General features: G+C 40.3%; 1 long non-coding RNA gene across 3 annotated transcripts in view; it reads left to right on the forward strand.

The window, feature by feature from the left end:
- LOC122801794 overlaps positions 1-21,059 on the forward strand; it is a 100,795-nt gene that overhangs the window by 47,865 nt on the left and 31,871 nt on the right. For 2 of the 3 annotated variants that reach the window (XR_006364804.1, XR_006364803.1), the window contains exons 2-3: positions 19,939-20,020; positions 20,608-20,685. This is a non-coding gene — a long non-coding RNA (uncharacterized LOC122801794). Of the gene's footprint in view, positions 1-2,134; positions 2,373-19,938; positions 20,021-20,607; positions 20,686-21,059 lie in introns of all 3 variants that reach the window. The other variant, XR_006364802.1, reaches the window with a different exon arrangement.

The following is a 21,059-nucleotide window of genomic DNA, read 5'->3' on the forward strand; positions in this document are numbered from 1 at the left end:
CTTGGGGAGACGTGACTCCTGAGGGTACTTATAGCAGTATTGAGAGAGAGATGCATCTCTGACTGGAAAATAAGCATTCCAGTGGTAGTGTGCAAAAACAGTGGTCATTCACAGTGGTGGGCAGAATAGGGTTATCAAACTCCTATTACTCTCTTGAAACGTCTGGAGAAGGGTGACTGATAAACAAATATGGAGAATAGTAGAAAGCAAGAAGGGAGATGTGCAGTTTGGTTTCAGATCAAGATGTAGTGCAACTGACACGGTTTGTAGTGAGATGGATATTTGAGAAGAAGCTAGAGGTTAGAGTACAACTGGGCATTCCTAGACTTGAAGAAAGCATATGACAAGATTCCAAGAAAGCTGATTTGGGTAGTCTAGCAATTCAAAGCCTTAGAGACATTAGTAGAATTAGTGCAGGCTATGTACAAGGACCCAGTGACTCCAGTAAGAATAGTATTTGGCACCTCAGAGGGCTTCCCAGTGAGTGGGTGTGCATCGGGGTTCAAGTTTGAGCTCGCTGTTGTTCATACTGGTAATGGACTGCATTAGCAAACAGATCGGAGAGGACAGATCACCAATTTGCTGTATGCAAGCAATGTGGTATTTACAGGCAGATACTGAGCAAGAACTTCAGTTTTGCATTCCATTCCCCTGTCCTTTGCTGGAAAGCACATGGGATGAATCTGAGTACAGGTAAGAGTTGTAATGGCAGCAAATGGGGAAAACCAGAAGATGAGAGTTGAGATAGAAGGGAAAACAGTGGAACAGGTTCATGGCTTCCAATTTCCTTAAACCTTCACAGGTAATTGAAGTCTGAAATGAGGAGGTCAAAGTTATATTCGGAGTGGCTGCAGTCAGCTGGCACAGAATGTCAGTGGTAGTGTATAACAGTAAAATGCTAAAGAAACTGAAAAGTAAGGTGGTCAAAGTTATATTCAGAGTGGCTGCAGTCAGCTGGCACAGAATGTCAGTGGTAGTGTATAACAGTAAAATGCTAAAGAAACTGAAAAATAAGGTGTACAAAATAATGGTGTGACTAGTACTGCTGTATGGTACAGAACCCTAGGCAGTAAAGGCAGAGAAGTTGAGGAAACTAGGTGATGGAGCTGAATTTCCTGAGACAGGTTGTAGGGTGCACATTGTGGGACAGGCAAATGAGGACAAAAGAGCAGAAGCCAAAGTAGCTTCAATTGCAGAAAAGGACAAAGAGAACGGATTATGGTGGTTCGGGCTCAGGTTTATAGAGAAAAGTAAGAAAATAATCTGGTGAAGACTATTTGAAACAGGAAGAAAGCAAGAGGAAACAAAGGTGTCCAGCAAAGAGGTGGATGGATTGTGTGACATCTGTGTCGTGAAGGTTGAGCATGAGTGTCGAAGGTAGGAAAGTGGCGTTGAACAGAGACAGATGGCAACCGTTGACACTACACCTTGACCCCATGTAGAAAATGGGGGGGGAGGGGGGTGATGTCATTGCCATTGTATCTAATGATGGCTGATTTTAAGTCCAACATCTTCAAATTCCTTTGCATAGCTGTGTTGCCTGAAATGTCCATCTGTTTCTTCAGAGCTCCATTACCTAAGGAGCTTTTGTATAGAATGGCTGCTTGAGTGGGTCGCACTGGTTTGTTTTTATCCTGTTTATGTGTATTTGATATCTTTTACGTACTCCACCACCCTGCCCAGTACTTGTAGTATATGTGCATGGGTCATGTAAAAGTGTTTGGCTTCTGCTGGTTCCCGAATTGTAGCAGTGCTGGAGGAATTTGAGCCAAATGGTATAGGGGCAGAGCTGGCAGTTAAGCAAAGTTCCATATTCCCGGCATTTCTGAAAACAGATGTTCTGATCCTACTAGCTTACAGCAGGTGAGCCTTTTCTAACATATAACTGTTTTACTTTCCTAATAGCTGATTTTGAAAAAGCCAGTGCATAGTACTGTTTTTATACAGAGTCATTTACTGTCATTTAAGGGATCACTCCAAGTCTTAGTTATTTGAAAAATATGACTAGCTTGTCGAAAGAGATGTTCATTTACTTCTGAAATGTTTTTAAATCTTACCTTTTTTAAATTTGAAAGCGACTGCAAAATATACCTCCTTGTTTATAAAGAAGAAACCTGTTTTATTTACATTACAGAACAAGCTACTGTGGAACAGCTCTGGTACTCTGCTCATGGAAGGAGTGTAGGAGATGATGCCTTGCTTTTAGAATTCTTTACAAGGCTGTTGCAACACAGCTTTGCTGTGTACACAGAGTGATTGTTTACTGCATCCTGTCTAGGCCAAAGAAGGATGTACTCTTGGAAGGTACCCTGCAGCCCACTCATTATGTGGCATGTTCCTTAGGAAGAAAAGTGCTCGATGATGCACGTAAAGTACGTGCTTTTATATATCTTGAGACTTTTGCTTACATATTCATTTAAATACTTCCTTGTGTCTGGAAAAAAAATGTGTAGCAATTGGGTTGTTCTGCAAGGTCAGAGCAGGCGTAAGTTCTATATGTAATGTTTTTGACTGTTGTAAAAGCAGAACTCTGAACTATGAAGTAGCATGCGTCATAGGTTTATCTTTAGCTTGTAAATCTCAAGATATTCAGACTTATATCTATGGTTTTATTGCTGGTATGTGCAGGCTATGCTTGAAAATGAGATTTTGTATTTAGTACTTGTCCTGATTATATTATATATATAATATGTGATCTCCTGGTCAATGCAGCTTTTCTGTAAAGATTACATTTTTAGGTAGTTGTATACCATTTGAGGACAAAATTGTCGTTCTATGCCTTTTCAGATAATTAAAGCAGCATGTCCTCTTTCCTGAGAGGTAATTTTAGTTATGAGCTTTTGAATTCTTCCCCAATATTGAACTTATAAAATTAGTTTTGTAAAGAGGGAGGCTATTGAATTCTGGGAGATCAAGAGATTTTAATTACTTTGATCATTGTTCACATTTAACTTCTGAAACAAGCATGGATGTTATAAACTGCAGTACTTGTCATCTTTCGGCAGAGGGTTATTGAAGTATATGCAACACTTAATTTCAGCTGTAAATAAGTGTTCTGCCATGAATTAAAATCACAGTAGTCTTGGCACCTCAGGGATCATGTGATCTGATGTCCTTTTCATTCTTCCTCACTATTGGGTTATGCATCCAACCTGGCTGCATTTTTTTTAGACTTTGGTCTTAGTCTCAAGCTCCTCCCCCTACCCACAATGTCCTACACTCTGTGTAGCTTCCCCAGATCTCATTTGCCACCTAGCTGGTATGACGTGGATTCCTAACCTTGACAGATTTTTCAGTATTTACGATGAAACTTTTTTTCCTGCGTATGTCATTTTTCAGTTAAGTTATCTTTTTACTACCTGTGTTCTCCTCCCGCCCTTCAGAGACTTCACTTGCATTAGGGATTGTGTTTTTACAGTTTCACCCTTCCTTCTGCTTCTCTTACTGACTGGTTGGCATCTCTGCTTTCCATTTTCTGTTAAAAAAAAACAAAACAAAAAAAACAAAAAAAGTTTTTTAATATTTTTATGTAGTCTTTCTCTAGTGGTAGTTTCTTTTTCTGTTAGTGAACAGGTTTAGTGTGTTTTTCCTTACAGTTGCTTTTGCTGTGCTGCTGTTGCTGCTGTGGTAATCATGCCTGACAAGCCTATTGGGTTTTAAATGTTGATCGGAATTTGGGCACAAGACTCCCCATTCTGATGCACGCAGTAAATATGTTTACTGTTTAGGTCAGGAACACCTGCATTCGGAGTGTTATCTGTGAAGGATTCAACCCCCAGGCTATAACTGAGGACATGAAAGCTCACTTTGAAGGATCTCTTGCCAGCTTCATCTTCTTCATCAGAGGCTCAAACCCCCTCAGTTGGCCATTATGGCTCTTCAGAGCCTAGGAAGCAATCTCAAATCATCTAGAGCTTCCTTGGAGCCATCTGCTAAATCTACTAAGACCTCAGATCCGAAATTACTGGATCCAAGACCTGCTTCGGTCCCATTGTATTAGATGGCACCACTAACATTAATGTCTCTCCCAGGCCTTTCTCTTCCACCTCAGATCCGAGTGTGTGAACTCACTCTTGAGTTTACAATCAGGGTAGTTTCCCCAACGCTGACCTTGAAACTGCTTCATATCCCCTCTAGACTCTCCCTGCCTGTTCGGTCACCTCCTCTATGTCCTGCAGGAGTCTGTCGGATGTGGATATGGACAGGATGATATGGCAGTTCCTCAAAATTCAAATCCAGATGGGGGTGTTAGCTCTGTCCCCATTTGGATCTGTGAGTGTCCCTGCTGCTTCGATCCAGTCTCCTTCTCCGATCCAGCCAGTGATTTCAGAGTCCCAGGGTCCTAAGTACTTGAGAGAGTTACCTTTGGATCAGAGGAAGATACCTTCCTCAACTCTGATAGCTACCCTGACCAGCTGTGCTCTGAGATCTTTGGATCAGAGTGGGTCTCTGGTCTAAGATGTTAGCATCAGATGGGGGGGGGGGCTCTCTTCTGACTTTTTCAGATCTGTCCCTTCTCAGTGCTTCAGCCCTCGACAGCTGAGGTCTGTTTCTGTCTGGAGACAACAGATTCAGGGTGATACCTGTCCATGCTGCTTGGACTGCTTCAGCTTCGGGGGAGATATGGAGTTTCTCGTGGCCTCTCGGCTTTCCAGATTGTGGAAAGGGCTTTCTCTGCTCACAGAGAACCAACCTGCTTTGCCTCCAATCCTCCCATTCATCCTTCACTGGATCAGAGTGCTGAGCCCATCATCTCTGTCCAGGGTCAGCCTACTGCGAGAAGCATCCAAGCCCCCCTTTCAGCCTCCCTCGAGGAGCCTCCAAGCTCCCCCTTTTTCTTCCAATACCTCCCCTGAACACCCCACAGAGGAGGTTCCTGGGAAGAAAATGTGCAAAAGGAGGCACATGGACTCCCCAATGGAGTCACTTATAGTAGAGACGGACTTTGAGGGAGAAGGAACCCCACAATCACCATTTGATGTTCTCCTTTGGAGACATCTTGGTGATTCTTTGGTAGAAAGGTGGCTAGTCGGGCCAACCTCCGTTAGAGTCCGTGTTCTTGGATGCTTTCGGAACAGGCCCATCTATATCTGGGTGACCCCCCCCCCCCCCCCAGGTGGACAAATCATTGATCCCACCGGGCCCTGTCAAGCCAATCCCCAAACACCTGAACAAATATTTCAGTCCCTCCAAAGACTTGACTTCATTGGTCCAGGGGTGTCCCAGTTGGTGCCATTGTTGTGGCAGGAGCCAGTAAGAAGGAGTTAGCTGAACAGAGCACTAAGAAGGAGTTAGCTGAACAGAGCTCCTCTGTCCATCCTCTGAACAGGGAGTCTTGAATGATGAGTAGGTTTGGTAAGCACGTTTACACCTCCGCTGTGTTTGCACTGAGATTATTAAATTACTTGGCACATTTCACTTGTTTGCAGAGAGATTTGGTCAAGGAGCTATCCAACTCTTTCTTGTAGATACAGTGTCGGATGAGTACTTTCAAGAAAGTATTTTATCAGTTGGCTACTGTTTCTGTGACTAACTCTTCCATGAGACTCATCTCCCATTCAGCGGAGGATACTTCAAGGGCCACTGCCTCAAGTTTTGCAGTCAGAAGGCATGCCTGGATAAGCCTTTGACTTTGCGGAACCTTTCAGGGCTCCCTTTGTTAGTGCCCCTTTCAGTGGCTCCTCCTGTTTGAGCCATCCCTCAAAGAAACTCTTACCCACAGTGAGCAGCAAGGGCAGACCCTGTCTGCTATTGGCATCAACTTTACCCCTCAGTGTACCTTTCCAGAAATCAGCAAGGTGGTAAGAAGATCTGATTTCAAAAGTCCCAGGGCTCTTTTCAGGATCAACATGGGGATTCGTCTTCAGAGGCAGAGGAGGAAATTTCAGTGGTAGACACTGTCCTAGAGGCAGAGGGGGTCTGCAGAATGAGAGCTTCAGAGAACCTTTTTCTGACCAGCCCTATCGGAGCTCCTGAAGAGCTGCCCAACCTGTCTCTGGAGGCAGTCTGGAGTTGTTCCCTGCACCTAGATGCATGGATCAGTCTGACACAAGCACTTGAGTGCTAAGCATAATATCCAGAGGTGGTTACAGTCCTTTTTCCCTTCCACCTCCAGTGGAACATAAAGAAATTCCCCAATGTATCACCCAGTCAGAGGGGGTATGCAGTACTGGAAATTCAAAAAAATTGCTGCAGAAAAGTCATCCAAGTGGTCCCAACCGAACAGAGAGGATTCGGAACTTTTATTTAACATTTGTTTACCGGGAAAGTCCAACTTGGAACAAAGCCAATTTTCAGCAGAGGCTCGGGGAGAAATGCTCCAGATGCATGTCTTTAAAACGTGGGAGGAAACTCATACAAATGCAGGGAAGACATGCTGACTCCGCACAGAAGGCACCCAGCCGAAATCTAACCAGAGAACCTCTTGCTGTGAGGCGACAGTTGCCACTGCACCACTGTGTCATCCTGCGTTTTCCTGCTTCTTTTTAGTGCCAAAGAAAACAGGGGACCTGAGATCCATTATAGATCTGAGCAATGCAAATAAATATGTAAAGAAGTCAAAGTTAGGATGGTTATGGTTTAGTCCATTCTACCGCTGTTGTGCAAGCACAATTAGATGTGTTCCATAGTATGCATCCTGAAGGTCTATCACATCAAAATAGGCGCTGCAGAAGTCACTTGTGCTTCAGGCTGGGAGCCAGTCATTACCAACTCAGAGCTGTACTATTTGGATTCGCCACAGCCTGCAGGTGTTTGCCAAATACATGGCAGTAGTGGCAGCTGACCTGAGACTGAATAGATTCCAGGTGTTTCCATATTTGGACGACTGGCTGCCCCAACTTGGCATCAACTACTTCAGGCCAGGGATTATTTGTTACAGATCTTCAGCTCCCTGAGCATTACTATAAATCTTCCCAAATCGAACCTGTTACCCATTCAGAGGTTGGAATTCATTGGTACCTTCTAGATACAACACACCAGTCTGCTGCTTTGTTGCCTCATCACATAACGTCCTTGAGAAACCAAGTATGGGGCATCATTTCTTTACTTTCTCTCTTGATGAGACTAATTTTTCAAGCTAAGGGCTCTGTCAGCTGCCATCATCCTAGTGCCCTTAGCAAAATTTTTTGTGTGAGTCCTCCAGTGGACCTTGGCTGTTCATGATCTATTCTTTACTAGCAATTTGCAGATGACCTCTCCTAAGGCTGGATTTGTTCAGATGATTTGTTCCTGGGCAGGCCGTTCCATTTTCCTCACCCTACAGCCACAGTGACCACTGATGGTTCCCAACTAGGGTGGAGGGTGGGGGCATTTTGAGGGAAAGATGGTCCAAGGCACATGGTCTTCCTCTAAGACCAGATTGCATATTCATGTCTTGGAGATGAGAGCAGTTCTTGTAATGTTTCAAACTTTCCAGGACAGCCTCACGTGGGACGATGCAGTACACACCATTATTGCCTGTTATGCAGAGAGGTCATGTGGGTCTGAGTGGGCGATATCTTCAGTGGGCGATATCTTCAGACTGCTCTCTAGTTGCAACACATATGCCAGGGAAAACCAACATTCTAGCAGACAAACTCAGCAAGTCCATTCTGACTCTTCATGAGTGGTCCCTTAATCGGTCAGTGGCAAGTCTGTTGGGGCCAACCTTACTGCGACCTCTTTGAATCCCCCTAAATCAAAAAGTGCAGCAAGTACTTCACTCTGATCCCCTCTCTGGTGGAGTCCCTGAAGGATGCTGTAGTTCACGATTAGCCCTCCGGTCTCCTTTACACCTAGCCCTCTATTGTTGATCCCAAAGTTTCTGCAGAAAGCCAGAAGGCTGAAGAGTTCAGTAATCCTTATTTCTCTGTACTGGCCTCATCGGGTATGGTTCCCCTTTCTCTGGTCTCATCTGAAGCATCTCCCATGGATTCTGAAGCCCAGACAGAACCTCCTGTCTCATCCGTCAGAGAATCACGTCTTCTCACCCTAAAACTTGCCACTTGGTTCTCCATTTCCAGTAATCCTCCAAGGTCCACGTTGGCTTCACCTGTTTGAGACCTAGTTGAGATCTAACTTATTCTTCAAGGACTAACTCAAACCCTTTGAACCAGAGAATGATTGCGAAATGAAATTCTCTTTTTGGAAAACAATCTTTTTTGTAGCTGTCACATCAGCAAGAAGAATTTCCGAATTTTATCCTTATTGAAACCGCCTTAATCATTTTTCATAAAGACAGAGTATCTCTCCGTGCCAACCCATCCTTTTATGCTCAAGGTAGCCGCAGAGACTAATATACAAGTGTCTGTGCAGTTGCCAGTCTTCTTCCCAAGTTTGTCTAAGGGCGAAATGTTTTGTATCTGCTTGATGTTCATAGACCACAATGGTTCTACCTTCATAGAACAAAACAGTGCAGAAAGTCTACGTATGTAAACAAAAGGAGCACTCCACGGCTGGCACAGCAAAGAACAATTTATTGAATGAGTAAAATCGGTTAGCGCTTTCACGTTCTAACAAACGTTTCTTCAGACCTCAATTGATACATACCCATAGTGCATTTTTATACAAAAAACTAAAACACTCATTATCCTATTAGCAATTGTGTTCCTCGAACTATTTAAAAATGCAATTAATTAAATTAAATTAAGCAAAATGCCCATTAAATTCAATGCAATAAAAATCTTTGTTTAAAAAAAACCAATAAAATTCATTGCATTATCTGAAAACACATCATAGAAACACACACATATATACATATATATATATATATATATATATATATATATATAGACATGTATAAATATAAACATATTCTTGTATGTCTTAGAAATATCACATATATGCGTATATATATATATATATATATATATATATATATATATATATAATGTGTGTGTGCACACATATGCATGTATGCACACATATACATACACGCATAATATTAAGAATCCATGTGTATATATGTATCATATCAAATTTCATTGCCCAATATTTCATATATAAATTATGTACAGAATATGATCATTAATCAATAATAAATATTAAATATTAAAACAAATATCAAATACTAAACATATTAATAATAAGTTAATTTATTATTATATCCATAGAATATAAATATATAGAAAAATGTATAAATATAAAGTGTAATATTCTATAAGAATTTATTAATATATATAGAATATATAATGTAAACATATTGTGCATTTCCATATCAAAACATATAAAAACATTTTAAAAAAACATTATGAACTTGATGGGGATAATGGGCATAAGAACATGAAAAAATGTGTGTGTATTTAAAATGTCATGATGTGTGTAAAAGGGAGAGGGGGAGGGGGGAGAGAGGGGGGGATATAGGAGTGTATGGTATGTTCATCTATGTATGTGTGAGCATGTCATGATATATAATTTGTATGAAGGGGAAGGACAATGGATAATGTCGTATGTTAAGGAGATGTATCCTGAAGTTCAGAAAGACTGTCCAACTATTTGTTTATTTCTCAATGAACCATCTAAGTCAAGCAGCCTCCAAAGTCACATTTTGCTAATGGATTACTGATGGTATTTCACTAGTTTTATGTAAAATAAATAAAAAAAAAAATGGATTGAACTTTCCTTGCTGTCATCAAGGCCATTCTGCTAGCTCTATGGCTGCATCAACTGTTTTCTCCTCCAGAGCCCCGATTGATGATGATTATGCTGCAGCCAGTTGCTCAACGACTCTTACTTTTGTTATTCATTATAAACTGGACGTTGTATCCAGAAGTAGAGCTTCTTTTGGTTTGACAGTGCTTTGGCATATCCTTCACTGAGGCTACCCGAGAATAATGTAACTGGAGACTCTGACCCAGTAGTGAGGAAGAATGAAAATTACGATATCCAATTTTAGAAGTTATGTACTTAGCTTAACTTGGCATCTGTGGTGTCCAATTGTATTCTTCTTCACAGCCATCCCCCAACATATTGGCTCCTAGAGGGTCTATGTTAAATGTTTGAACATCCAAAATGTCTCGACATTACATGGTCGAGACCAAATGTTTGACATTTGGATGTTCGAACATAAAGCGTTTTTTTTTTTTAAACAGTGTAGGCAGGGGGGCGAGCCACCCTGCACCTCCCACCCCCCCCCTACTTCTCCGAGACTGCAGTTAAATGCAGAAATTCTCCCTATCTGCACTGTACGGTGCTGTTGAAAGTCTATCTTCAAGCACTGAACATTTGGTCTTGACCATGTAACATTTGAAATTTTGAGCGTTCGAAGATTTGACAGGTACCCGCTCCTAGAGGACTTATTGGAGTTATAGGAACCTTTGTTTTCCTGGTTTGATTTCTTTCGGTCTTTATTGTCCCTTTGTTTGGTAGGCAGTAAGGCCGCAAACTCTGAGGAAGCTACAGAGAGTGCAGGGCATTATAGGTAGTGTGAAGAGCTCAAGACTAGGATCCAAGTCTAAAAAAAAATGGCTGAGTTGGATCCGTAACACAATAGTGAGGAGGAATGAAAATGGCCAACACAGATGCCAAGTTGCAGCAAGTCCATAACTTCTAAACTTCTTACGGCTTTGGAGATAACAGAATACCCAGGAACAAGGAGCTAATGTATGTTATGAGACGTGTGGTATATCCAGGGTTTCAAGTAAGTGTATATTCATGTAATATTCCTTAAATTATGTAAATTCTGCACATATGGGCATGTATGCATGGAACATTTGAAGGAAGCCAATGCATGATTTCTTGTAATGGGAAGCCTAGTCCTAGGTGTTTCAAACACTGCCCTTTTTTTTTTTTTACTGATATTTTTTAGTATTATGTTCCCTAATTTAGTCGTGGTTCTCTCACTGGTGTATTATGGATACAGATTAAAATAGAACAAGGTCAGGCATTACTATATAGACCATACAGAGGTTATTGCTAAGCAACCTGCAGAAAACAGAATGACAGTTTCTGAAACTTTTCTGATTAGCTCAAGTTTACAGTCCTGTGTTTTTATTTAATAAGAAATCCTATCTTTTCAGTTTAACTGTCTTGCTTGAAGGTTATAAAACAGAATAATCTTCAGTAGTGTGGATCAGCGAGGTATAGAGTGGAATTGATGATTTCATGGTTACGGAATAGCCTTTTCAGTAGTGGATGGCATCAGTGAGAGAAGGTGCTAGAGTAACTGTTTTCTATAGGGTTAGACAATGTGTACAACATGTTTTTCTGACTTTGCAGGTACTGGTCAAAGTTGTTGTCCACCATTGTCCATTTTTATGATTTGGCCATATGTTTTCTGTCATAATTTATGTACTTTTTGTCGTATGCCTTGGGCGAGTGGTAGTTTTTGCCAAACTATTAAATTAAGAGGCTAGCAGTTACCTAATGGTTTTGCAATTCTTTGCATATTACATTTAATCCTGACTAGTACTTGTCCAAACAGTATGCAAATTTATACACGACAGCAGTAGAAGTTTTAAGTTAGCTTTGTTTTTGTGCATTTCAGAGTTCAGTATAGACCATTTGTTTTAGTTTACTAGATTTATTTACTGGGCCTATATTGGATGCTCGAATTTCCAAGTGTCATATGGTCGACACCATATGATTGAACTTTTGGAAGTTCGAACGTTTTAACGGAGATCTCCGTACAGCGTGGAATGGGAAGATTTCCCTTTTTCTGCACTGTAGTGCGATCGTGGAGTTGGTTTATTTAGAGTGTGGGGTGCAGGGGTGCTTGCCCCCCCTGGTTAAAACATTTGTGTAGGTTATTTGTGTGTTTTATTTTTTGGATGTTCAGACTTTTAAAAGTTCGATCATATGGTGTCAGCCGTATGACATTCTAACTTTTAAATGTTCGAGCATCCAGTATAGACCCTATTTACTAATGTGTCCTGTGTAGGCGACACATTACATCCAAAGCTAAAGGACATCTTTCTAGGTCTTTTGTTTAAGAGCGCATGAACAAATATTTTAATTGCAAGAATAAAACTGTTAAGGGACTTATGGCAGTTTACAGTAAACACATGGAGTGAAAATTGGGTTCATCCAAGGAGCAGACACCAGTTGAGGGGGCCACAGATATTAAGCTGTACGAGACAACATGCATGTATTTGTTGATGGATCTTACACTTGCTCTCTTACTGTGATTTATTGATACCTGCCCTGGATCCTCTTCACCTTACTTTAAGGAGAGTTAGGGAAGCAGTAATTATACCAATTTGGCATGCTAGCAATGCTGCATCGTTCTGACCATTTTTTTCCCATCACTGTCTAAGCAGACAGTTTTTAAATGGTTGCTTCATGCTGTTTTGTTACTCTGCCTGGAAGTGACATGTCACGCTAAAGTCAAGGGCCCATTTTGCTAGAGTTTTTGCTACTTCTGTGGCTTTTTGGAAAGGGGTGGCATCAATTTGGTCCTTTGTGCATACTTCATTACAAATTAGTTTTCTTGGTCCACATCAGGTTTTGGTAGGACTTTTCTCCAGAGGCTCCTGGAGTTTGACTCCGCTTCATTTGCTCTGGTAATCTAACCATATTAGCTTAGGCTACAGCAACACCGATTTAATAAACAAATTCTTCTCCAAGTAGTCCACAGCAGATGTAAAACACTAACTTTAATGACCGAATAAAATACAGATAAGCGCTTTCGCGGTAAGCTTACATCAGATCTAAAATGCATTTCAAAACTACAAACTTAAAAGTGCAAAAGCGGTCACAATCAACAAGTCAAAACAAAGTACATCCAGTGTTATTAGCTGCCATAGTAACTACACAAGTATATGTTTAAAGCTGCAAACACCCTATATCACATAAAACCATATATGGTATGCAAAATCAAGATAGATTTCAGTGTAAACATCTCAGAGCATTTGTTTGTCCTTTCGGCTTTTCCCGGTTAGGGGTCGCCACAGCGGAACTCCGGTCCGTTAATGATTGGCAGTAGATTTATTATTTTTTTTTTTATGGTGCAGAGTTGGCAGCCCGACGCCCAACCTTCAGCGAAGGCATACCCATTCACGCATGTCTTTTGGAGGCCACTCGACCGCTTGGAGGACATGCAGACTCCACACAGAAGGCACTCCAGCCACGAATCGAACAGGAGAACCTTTTGTTGTGAGGCAACAACACTACTGCTGTACCAAAAATGCATAGATACTAAAAGAAAAAATATATCTGGTAAAACTGATGTAGCAGGGAAATAAACATATAGCTTACTACTTTTTCAAAGGTTTTGCTTTTAAAGTGGGTTGTATAGATATGCTGTCATTCAACCCAGGGTAATAGTGTGCTTGTAAAAAAAAAAAAAAAAAATCCACTTGAGTTCTGCCTGATAAGTTCTGTTCACAAAGTCTCCCTTATTGATGTCATAAATTAATTCTAGTGCTACAAACCTAAAAGAATGTTCCAAGTCTGTGTTTGTCATGTGTTCTGCCAGTGCACTGTAGCTCATGCCCCTACGTGCACAGTATACGTGGTCACGAATGTGCTCTCTCTTAGGTGCCTTCACACGTCTCAACCCTAATAGGGAGTTTTCACATCTGCCCTCAGCTGACTGTAATTCAAAGGACTTTGTTTATCTTCCATTATGTAATGGTTATTGTTCATTCTGTGTAGGCAAAACGAATAGGCGCCTACTAGAGTGCATTCATGACCACTTATACTGTGCACGTAGGGGCATGAGCTACAGTGCACTGTCAAAACACATGATAAACACAGACATGGAACATTTTTAACTTATCAGGCAATACTTAAATTTTTTTTTTTTTTTTTTTTTTTTATACTACAAGCACACTATTACCCTGGGTTGAATGACAGCATATCTATACAACCCACTTTAAGAACAAGACCTTTGAAAAAGAAGTAAGCTGTATGTATATTTCCATGCTAGGTCAGTTTTACCAGATATATTTTATATATATATTTTTTTAGTATCTATGCATTTTTTATATATATATATATATATATTAATATATATATATATATATATATATATATATATATATATATATATATATATATATATATATATATATATATATATATATATATATATATATATATATATACACATGCTCTTTGAGTAGTTACTATGGCAGCTAATAACACTGGATGCCCTTTGTTCTGATTTGTTGGATTGTGACTGCTTTTGCACTTGTTTGTAGTTTTGAAATGCATTTTAGATCTGATGAAGCTTACTGTGAAAGCGCTTATCTGTATTTTGTTCTGTCATTAAAATTTGTGTTTTACATCTGCTGTGAGCTACTTGGATAACAATTGTTTATTTTCGCTTGTTGCACTCCACTGGTTTACTTTCTTCAGGCATCGCCCTCCTGTTTTGCTGTTTTAACACAGATTTAATGATGAACCAAGTACAGCTGTGTAAGTTAACTTACATTACAGTATATATTCAGATAGAACACTTGCTGTAGGAATACTCTCCATCACCCATTTTTGTAGTTTTTTTTGGCCAGGATATGGATATTTTAACATTTTCCTAGTGTATACCGAAAATACTGTGCTCTAGCCTCCCTTCTGTAAGGCAAGAAAGCTGGCACCCTAGTTTGACTTTTTATACAGGGGAGGTGCCCTTTAGTTTTGGAAGCTCTTTGGTGGGGTAAAACCCATGTAGCTTAGGTCACTACAACAGTGATTTTTTAGAACATGGATCTATGTTCTAATTGCCAAAACATTGATGTTCATAATATTAACCCCATGTAAGCGAAACAGCACAGTGTTGAAAATAACATTGCAAGTGGTTGATTATGTGCAATTTGTGGCCCAGCTGGGATTGGGATTTTGCCAATTCTCAGCTGTAGTGCAGTCGTGGTGTTGGTGAGTATAATTAGGGGATGTTAGGGTGCTTGCCTCCCTGCAAAAATGTGTGTTTTGGTTTCATTTACGATGTTGTGGCACCTGGATATTGTGCAGTTTCGCTTGCATGGGATTGATGTTTTAGCATAAATCTATTACAGCATCTGCAGTTTTTGTAATTTGACTTGCACAACTGTACATTCTTAATTTGATATACCAAGAACTACCAAAACACCAGCTCTGCTGTTGTACTTTTGTACTTTATCTGTCGGATCTTTTTACAGCAGGTTTTCCTGTTGCTCCATTAATGCTCATGTTTCTGTGGTATTTGTAAGTCTTGATCCATTTCTGGCAAACCACATGTTGGTAAAATTCTTCCTGAAGGGGGTTTGCATCTCTCACCAGTAAGAAAGGCTATCCCACCTCCTTGGGACTTAGCTGACCTTGGATTCCTTTTGAGCCAGCAACTTCTGTGAAATGCACATCCTGAAAGAGTGTTTTTTGTAGTTACTACCTCTGCCAGTAAGCTTTCAGAATTGCAGGCCTTCGTGTGTATAAATAGCCTTTTTATGGTGTTCCGTAAAGACTGGGTAAGACCAGTCCCCCCCCCTCCACTCTCCCACCCCAGCCAGACAACTTGAGTGGAGACAATATTGATATTATGCAAACAGAACCAGGTACTTCAAACAGAAGAGTTCTTTATATCCTTTGATGATTTGTCCCAGGTAAATAAGGCAGACCAGTAAGAAAAGTAAACTGTTTACAAGTGGATGCATTTTGTTCTGTTGTGAAGGTATGAAAAAAAACTTTGCAAGGACATGTTGGAGCACATTCTTAACAGTAGTTGACACATCAATATCTGTACTTGGACCATTTGGGCAGCTGCTTTGTGGTCTCGCTTCACTCCTTTCTAAGTTCTGTATGCTCACTATTCAATCCATAAACAGGGCAGAGTTTGGCACAGCTAACCCTCAACACTTTCTGTGGACAGGTTATGAATGGCGTAGGATGAGGTTGCGTCTATTACTAGCACTAGTTACTATCACCCTATGCATTCATTGCTGTAGTAATCTTTCCATATGTAGTAAACACTACTGCAACAACAGTCAATAGAAAAAGGATCGTGAATGGACTAAAAACAACCACACTAACTGTAGCTAATCGAGTAAGCCTGCACTGGGGGGCACAGATTAAATTCTTTAAGGCCTAGGCCACCATAATTTGATTCTTGGTAAGACAGGCAGGGAGGGTAAGTATGCTCAGCCTGGGTGGGAAGGGCACAGGCATGGGGTGTACTTTTTCTTTTTTCTCCCTGGTAGAGACCAGAGAGACAGCAGGGCTAATTCTGCCTTGTGTGGGAGGGGTGCATACCACTCAAGCTCTTAAAACAAAAATTCTGAACAAAGGCAAAAGTAATTTGTTTGGGGGGGGGGTGCAAAGGCCCTAAAATAGGAACATTTTTTAAATATTGCTCTTACAAACTTTGACAGTTTATACAGTAACTGATTTTGCATTAGCCTGCATTTTCTGAAGAGTATGAAGTCTTAAACTCAAATGTCTGTTATTACTAGTGACATCCGCCCACAATTTTTGAGGAACAGGCCAAAGGATATGAGGCAAAATCTGTTCTGCAAAAATCTGAACAGTTGATCGGTATGGTGGGGTGTCATTCAGAGAGTCTGTCTCTGCTGGAAGGATGTTTTGTCTGCAGCTAATTCTCAGTAGCTAGCAAATACTGTTAGTGCAACATTGATCCTACTTGGAAAACGGGATCAGTGACATTACAGGAACTTGGTCATTGAAGTTGGTTTCAGGAAAATAATCTAGCAACTGTTGGACAGTTAACAACTTTGCCATTTGGCCCGTTTTCTTCTGCTAAATGTGTTTACTAAGTGCCTGGCTGTAGTATTTGATCTGAGATTTTTTGATATTTCATGTTGATTCTTTGTCATTTTTCTGGATGGCTGATTCGGGTAATTTCTTTTCGGTACTCAAATCTTGCAGTTGAACAAATTCTTAGGTGCTTCCAGAGTCAGGGTGTCACTCATTGTCTAAGTTTTGGTTCAACTTCTCTTGCATGCCAAAAGATTTCTAAGAGTTATCTTGGTTAACTGATCCTCTATAGTAGCATTACCTCAGGCCAGGGTGTGGGTGATGGACTTGTTGTTCTACCTGTCTTATAATAACAGAAACTTTTGACTGCAAGGACACTTCTGAAGGCTCTGAGCTACATATTTTTCTTTTGTCCTCAATGATTTCAGCACCAAGCTAAACAGGGGAAAGGTATTTCTAACTTTTAAAATCGGAAGTCTTAGCCTGTGGACCATGTTCTTTATTTGTTTCATGTCTTGTAAAAGGATAGCAGTGATGGCACAACTAGGCTGCAGTTAAGCCACTGTCTTGTTCATTCTGTCCCAGATAAGATCATTGCTGACTTTAGATCTCTCCAGATCCCATTTTCTGCATCTGAAATGCAAGTTTATTGGGCTGCATCCCAGGCTGAACAACACATCAAACTGAAAGAAATATCTAACTAGTTGGCTTCAAACTCTCAAATCAACTCTGACACGTAGAACCACTGATAGCCTTTCAGCCAACCCAGAGACAAGATACTGTGCTGTTCATTACACTCTTACGGTTGTACGGAGTATGAAATAATAGGGAGGCACCTGCTCCTGTTCCTTTTTGGGCTTGCCCACAATAACTCTTCATGCCATTTAAATTCCAAGTCATGATAACACATTTGGTCTACTTTACTGTTGGAAAATTGTTCAGCTCGTGTATGAAATTAGTTACTGGATGGAAAAGAAAATGGCACGCAAGTCAAGTTCTTTCAGTAACGCTCTCTGTCTTGGGAAATTTAATGCAGACCTTAAGCTTCACAGTACCTCTGCCTATAGTACTCTGAGCTCTGAAGACCATGTTTATGGGGTTATTTCCTTAATGCGCACCACCAGTTTTGATTATTCACCTTTGTAAACTTTTGTCAAGGCCTCAAAACAGCAATATGTATGCATTGAAGGCAAACTTAGAAGTAACATTGAGATTTTTAAAGGGCTGTTTACACTTCACAAAAAATGTTTAAGAATGTGGAGATTCTAATCAGGTCTCTGACTATAACAAACTTGTATGTTTAAGACATGGATGCCAGTCAAGAGGTGAATCTTGGAGTCCATGTTGAGAACATGATTGTGGAAACTGTCATAACTTTCTGTAGTGTATGGAGCTTATCTACTCAATGTTCTGTCAGTTACAGAAAAAAGGGAAAAACTGAAGGAGCACAAACTGTTTTTTACTGGACTTCAAAGCATTTGTAAGAAGATAAAACACTTCTGCTGTCTGACACGGCAAGCAGTAAAGTATCCCTCTGAAGAATGAGCTGCTTTTGAAAGTTGACATACTTCATTCTGTCACACTAAGTATGCAGCATCAAACAGCTTTTAAAATGGTTACCCTATGTCACTGTTCTTTGCCAGCTGGTAGTGTCTGTTGTAAATCCTTTGTGAACCCTGATCTTAAGCACTTTTTGACACCAGAAAGAAACTTTGCTTGTCCTGGTTTTGGAGCATAATTTTGATGCTTCACATATTACATTGCAGTTGGGTGTAGTCTGATCATCATTTGCTATATAGGCTTTTCTGACTTTAAATCCTGCATAAATGTTCATGAATGTTATATTTACTATGTTTTACTCCCTTCCCAAATTTATATTCCGGACTTCACAAAGAGTCCAGTTTTCGTACATGGCACCGATCTGCCAACGTCTGTACCACACAGTACACTATGAGTAAGTCTTGGTGTTTAATGGCATAATCTATCCCTGGCAAGGGCACATAGCAAAGGTCATTAGGTATACACTGTTCCTAAGTGGTGTCTTTTTTTTTTTTTTTTTCTTAGCACAGGTAACAGCACTAACTCTTGCAATTCATGCCTTTCCCCAGTGCTGATATAATTCCTAGCTCCAGCATTTGCAGATTTTTATCTTGTTGCCTGTTGCAGTCCTGTCTTCAGTGATGCACAGTTCATGTGACGACCCCCCCCCAACACTTGGATATTCCATCTTTGGCACATTGGGATGTTAATGCGAATCAACCCTCCATCTGCAGTTTTGTTTCCAGGACATCTGTGTGCATTAATACAGCTTCCCTTTCCCTGCAGCCACAGTCCTTGCACATTGGAATGGTAATACAGACCTCCTTTCCTTTTGCAGCTCTCTCTGCTACATCATTGCAGCAGTATAGCTCCATTTTCCATAACTCTGCCATGTGGTATTTTAGTGTACTAATGCAGATACATTTGCCAGTGCAGTCTCGTTCATTACACAACGTTGTTGCAGCACAGCTACCCTCAGTGCATTGTTGTCTCCACTGCCCTGCTCTCCTCAGTAGTGCTACTATTTGGTGTTTATTTGCTCAAGGCAGGTGAGTAATGTATGAAGAAATATGTTTATGTAGATCACTGTTGCTAGAATAGCATGTTGGTGCTGTGTATTGTTTAACTGTTGCCAAGGCTTGTATTAATCAGTTATAGTAATCTGTCGTAGCAGACAAGATATAAATGAATGACAACTGTCATAGCACTTAATTGCAGTCATGATGCTGTCTGACACCACACCTCTTCATCCTGTTCAGGCCACACAGATATCCACTCCCCTCAGTCAGCAAGTCGCACATACCTCCACTCCTTCACTCGCTGATTTAACAGCAGTGTAGAGTTAAGTCACACCACTGGTATATAGATTTAGATATGCATCTTTTTTATTTTTATTTTCTATATGCCCCTGGCCCATTCACTATGCTAACCCTTTATCAATGGCACAGAGCTTTTTACAGGGAAGGTATTTACAGTACTCCATTTGTTTAACTCCAGCAGAGCAGATTGTCCAGATTATATAGATGGACTACAAAAATCCCTTCTACTCTGTACAGCATACAAACTTGCTTGTGCTACAAGAATGGGGTCTATATATTCCATACCTGATTCTCCTTTGCAACATGCAGGCTATTCTAATAACAGCTGAGTTCGAATCTCTGCATTATGACTCGGGTGGGAAATATTAGAGATAGAAGCCAGCAATTGTTTTAATGCTTAATAACTTGATTTTTAAACAGTATGGAAGAAAACTACATCCAATGCTTAATACTTAAAGTATGTTTTCCTCTGTCCTAGCATGATGTGGCAGTAAATTTGGTCGAAAAGGTGTGAGATTAGCGCTCTAAAGATTTTCTGGAGTTAAGCAAGTCACACAGTGGTGAGTTGATGCGAGTTTGCCAGCCTTCAAGACCTATCTAGAGTGTCTGCAGGTCTTGCTTCAAGATTCCCTCACAGTACTACACAAAGACAAATGTCATTGTACTGTGACGGCAAACTTTTGTCACTATGTACCAAGGAGCTCTATATAGTATGCATGAGATTTTAATTTGAGGGCAGATGTCACTTAGATATTTGTTTATAATGTACATAATACAGTGCCATTTTTGTGATATGGGTGTCGCCTCCACTAACAGAAAAAAAGTATTACTGAAATAACGTCATAAAATTTAACTCGTTTTTACTTATTCCAGGATACCAAGAACCATGAAATGTAGTTACTTGTAACACAGCACTCGGACTTAATTGGGTCTTGAAGGGCTTAGGGGGTTTTCAGTTAACTGATGTGGAATGCCATTTAAATTAGAAGTCATCATGCATTGACAAACGCAAATGTTTTTGCAAGATAATGACGTTGCTTTTGTGATCCGACAGGATATGCACAATGAAGTTGTCTTTCTTTTTTAAAGAATTTTTGTTTATCAGAATTATGCAGACTCGTGAGTCATTCATGTTTGTTTTTTTTAGGACCTACTTGCCAATGAAGTTCAGAAAGTAGCTCTCAGCTGGACAGTTTGGATGCTGGAATGTCTTTGATCACTGCTGGTAAGTACACAAATATCATTTAGTGTCTTATATTTTTTATATTTTATGAAGCATATACTGGTTATCTTAGAACGTTTTTGAGAAGTATGCCACTTGTTTACGCTAGAGTATTGCCTTTTACAAGGGCTTTGACTTCAGTTTATATTGTTCAAAGTAAGCAGCCCAAATGGTAGGATGGCTTTCCTTGATCTGCCAAGGTAACAAACAACCAGTGGGTATCATGACCAACCTGCTAAAATCCTCCTCCTTTTTACAGGCATTATCCTATCCTGTATTGTATTCGACATATAATTTTCTCCAGCTGTGCTGAATAAAGGAGCTCCTTTCAAGTGCTAACAAGTGCTACAAACACCTGCAGTGGGTAGTCCCCTTTC

Source organism: Protopterus annectens, chromosome 5.part0 (genome assembly GCF_019279795.1).
Source record: "Protopterus annectens isolate FY-2018-M chromosome 5.part0, PAN1.0, whole genome shotgun sequence".
Lineage (NCBI taxonomy): Eukaryota > Metazoa > Chordata > Ceratodontiformes > Protopteridae > Protopterus > Protopterus annectens.